At 43.2% G+C, this 4472-nt stretch overlaps 1 protein-coding gene across 4 annotated transcripts in view; it reads right to left on the bottom strand.

Annotated features, from left to right (window-relative positions):
* Positions 1-4472, bottom strand: part of PRKG1 (protein kinase cGMP-dependent 1) — an 869388-nt gene that overhangs the window by 222081 nt on the left and 642835 nt on the right. The gene's annotated exons all lie outside the window — the stretch shown is intronic.

Here is a 4472-nt window from a genome sequence, read left to right on the forward strand (position 1 = left end):
AACTAGGACCCTTATCCACTGCACTCAACCTCCATCACCATGCAGTATAGCCATCCTGAAGTGCAGCACTCATTGCACAGCACTCCAAACAGGAAGGCTGAGTATGATAACAGGACATATGCAAATCTGTGATTGTACCATTCCCTACTCCACCCCATTGCCCTTTCTGTTTCCCAAGCAGATGGGTTTCTTTTCAATAAATGGATTTTTTGGCTTTGAAAACATTCTTTTTTATTGCATAAAGTAAAAGATACCTTAGCCCAGGAAAGAAACAGGCACTGCAAGTCAGTGTAGCAAACACAGATTCCTACTAACATTGGAACCACTGCACTTCACTCCTGTGCAGGGCACTACACATTACTGGTGGCTTTCAGCCTCAAATTTCTCCCTCAAGGCATCACTAATCCTTGCAGCCCCACATTGGGCTCCTCTAATAGCCCTGCCCTCTGACTGTTCAAATTCAGCTTCCAGGTGTTGAACCTCCAAGTTCCATTCCTGAGTGAATCATTCACCCTTCCCTTCACAAATCTACAGGGTACAGCACGCGGATATAACTGTGGGGATGCTGTCATCGGCCAGATCCAGCTTCCCATACAGAGAGCACCAGTGGCCCTTTAAACGGCCAAAAGCACACTCCACAGTCATTCTGCACTGGCTCAGCCTCTTGTTGAACCGCTCCTTGCTGCTGTCAAGGCTTTCTGTGTAGGGTTTCATAAGCCACGGCATTAAAGAGTAAGCGGAGTCTCCAAGGATCACAATGGGCATTTCGACTTCCCCTACGGTGATCTTTAGGTCTGAGAAAAAAGTCCCGGTTTGCAGCTTCCTGAACAGGCCAGTGTTCTGAAAGATGTGTGCATCATGCACCTTTCTGGGCTAGCCTGCATTAATGTCAATGAAACGCCCATGGTGATCCACAAGTGCCTGGAGAACCATAGAAAAATACCCTTTCCAATTAACATACTCGGAGGCTGGGTGGGCTGGTGACAGAACTGGAATATATGTGCCATCTATCGCTCCTCCGCAGTTAGGGAAACCCATTTGTACAAAGCCAATGTCATGCACATTACCCAGAGTCATGGTTCTTCTGAGCAGGATGTGATTAATGGCCCTGCAAACTTGCATTAACCCAATTCCAACAGTCGACTTTCCCACTCCAAACTGGTTAGCGACTGATCGGTAGCTGTCTGGAGTTGCCAGTTTCCAAATTGCAATAGCCACCTACTTCTCCACTGTCAGGGAAGTTCTCAGTCTCATGTCCTTGCGCCGCAGGGTGGGGGCGATCTCCTCACACAGTTCCATGAAAGTGGCTTTTCTCATCCGAAAATTCTGCAGCCACTGCTCATCATCCCAGCCTTTCATGACAATGTGATCCCACCACTCAGTGCTTGTTTCCTGAGACCAAAAGCAGCATTCCATGGTGGTGAGCATGTCCGTGAATGCCACAAGCAAACTCGTGTTACATGCGTTACTTGAGTCGATATCATCGTCGGAACCCTCACTGCCACTTTGGATCATAAGGAATAACTCGACTGCCAAACGTGACGTGCTGGCGAGATTCGTCAGCATATTCCTCAGCAGTTTGGGCTCCATTCCTGCACAGTGAAAGGGAAGACAGAGCGCGCAGTACAAAAACCGTTGAAAGATGGCTCCAAATGTGGACGGAAGCACAGGGATGCAAACCGATGCATAACGGGGCATTGGGACAGGACCCAGAATGCCCCGCCCCCCCCCCCACCTTCCCACAAGCCACAGCACCAGAATGGAAAAGAGGTGCTCTGGGGGATAGCTGTCCATAATGCATCGCTTCCAATATCGCTACAAGTGCCGCAAATGTGGCCATGCCAGTGCACTTCTTCCTGTCAGTGTGGACAGACTTCAGCGCTTTCCCTACTGCACTCTCCAAAGGCAGGTTTAACTCAAAGCACTCTACATCTGCAAGTGTAGCCATGCCCAAAGATTACCTTTGATTTGTTCCTGCAGTGTTTCTCCCACAAATACTTCCTTTGTTATTGGTAGCCCTGGCAGTGGGTTGATTCAATTACATATTGAAAAATAATATCAAGCATTATTATGGGATCTTAAAGCATAAATGGCAGATATGTACCTCCTAGGATATATTTCTGAATACTAGATAAAATGAACCTTGAGTTCTCCTCAAACTCACATCACATCTAAATTGTTTTTGAGCTCCAATATCATTCATGTATTTTTTCTAGATGCTTCTGCGATCAGGACCAAAGGCTGAAATACCAAATCATGGTCCTATTTCCCAACCCATGAAGTTAGATAAACATCCAGACATATGGATGTGAAGTCACACAACCTCTGAACATTGAGAAGTCTGCTCAGAACTAATCTTTCTACATAGCTGTGCCTATCACAGGCTTTGTGGGATGTTTGAGGAGATACAGCTATAGTTTTCAGTTGTTAATACAGAAGTTTCTTATTACAAATTGATGGTTACTATCTGAACCAAATCACAAGTTCTACCTATCTTAAGTACTTATATGTTCCTCATTACTGCATTAATGGGGGCTTTTAAAAGGTATTTAGGCATTGGTGACCTCAGTACTGTAATGCCTAATTGTTTTAGGAGACTAAGTCTAATTTTTAAAAATGATTTAAGCACTTACTTAGGAGCCAAAATCCCATTAACAGGCAGTAGTCTGTGGCAGAGCATGGACTATAACCCCAGTCTCCTAAATCTGAGGTGAGTCCCTAGCCACTGAACAATCCTTCCTCTCTAGTTATTACAACAATCTTGAGTCACTTAACTGGCTAACAATATTTTAATTAGGTCATATTTTACTTGCTAAACTGTTTGCAAAATTAAAACTCAATCAGAGTTGACAGCTTTTATTTAACTTTACTGGAAAATGTTGTTTAATTTTATTCACCTTCTTTTTAAAAAAATGGTCAGTAATACATCCTACAGTACCTTTACAGACTTCCCAAGTAGATCACTCTACAAGTGACCAAAACCCATGTCAGCCAACTGTTCCTATTCAAGATAGAAGAATTTTCTAACTTTCCCCTTTCTAGAGGTACAGATGCACTGTTAGCGACATTGAGATCAAGAGCCTTCCTGATACTACAGTTGTGAATTCTGACCTAACTGTGGGAAATGTGAATATGAAAAATGAAGCAAACTGTAGATGTTATAGCCCCCAAGCATATGGAGTCAACATGGCAGCTAATATTTCATTTCTAATACTAGACATCTGTTATCAAAGCTTCACACTAATGATGAAGAATCTAATAACTGAAGTCAGGGGATCAAAGTTCTCTTTACTGTGTACAAGAGGCCACAAAGAGAGGCTGAACATGATTCATTCTGTTCTGACCTTTGCCCTTCCATCTGGTGTATAACATCTAAAAATGACTAAGGTTTTTACACTGCACAGCTAGATTTTCTTGTTTTTGTCAAATACTATCCTTTTAAGTATGACTAAAATAAGGTACTAAGAAAATTATCTGTAGAAAAAAAATCCCTTCTCATTTTCTGTTTTGCTTTCAAAATGTTCTCCATTTTTATACATGTAACCTCTCCAATACATAACCTCTCCAACGCATCATCAAGGATCTACAACCTATCCTGAAGGATGACCCATCACTCTCATAGATCTTGGGAGACAGGCCAGTCCCTGCTTACAGACAGCCCCCCAACCTGAAGCAAATACTCACCAGCAACCACACACCACACAACAGAACCACTAACCCAGGAACCTGTTCTTGCAACAAAGCCCTTTGCCAACTCTGTTTATTCAGGGGACACCATCATAGGGCCTAATCACATCAGCCACACTATCAGAGGCTCATTCACCTGCGAATCTACCAATGTGATATATGCCATCATGTGCCAGCAATGCCCCTCTGTCATGTCCATTGGTCAAACTGGACAGTCTCTACGTAAAAGAATCAATGGACACAAATCAGACGTCAAGAATTATAACATTCAAAAACCAGTCGGAGAACACTTCAATCTCTCTGGTAACTCGATTACAGACCTAAGAGTGGCTATTCTTCAACAAAAAAACCTTCAAAAACAGACTCCAACGGGAGACTGCTGAACTGGAATTAATTTGCAAACTGTATACAATTAACTTAGGCTTGAATAGAGACTGGGAGTGGATTGGTCATTACACAAAGTAAAACTATTTCCCCATGTTATTTCCCCCCCCCCCCCCGACTGTTCCTCAGACATTCTTGTCAACTGCTGGAAATGGCCCATCTTGATTATCACTACTAAAGGTTTTCGGTTTTCTTCCTCCCCCCGCCCCACTGGTAATAGCTCATCTTAAACTCATCACTCTCCTTATAGTGTGTATGATAACACCCATTGTTTCGTGTTCTCTGTGTATATAAATCTCCCCACTGTATTTTCCACTGAATGCATCCGATGAAGTGAGCTGTAGCTCACGAAAGCTTATGCTCAAATAAATTTGTTAGTCTCTAAGGTGCCACAAGTACTC

Source organism: Dermochelys coriacea, chromosome 7, assembly GCF_009764565.3.
Source record: "Dermochelys coriacea isolate rDerCor1 chromosome 7, rDerCor1.pri.v4, whole genome shotgun sequence".
Lineage (NCBI taxonomy): Eukaryota > Metazoa > Chordata > Testudines > Dermochelyidae > Dermochelys > Dermochelys coriacea.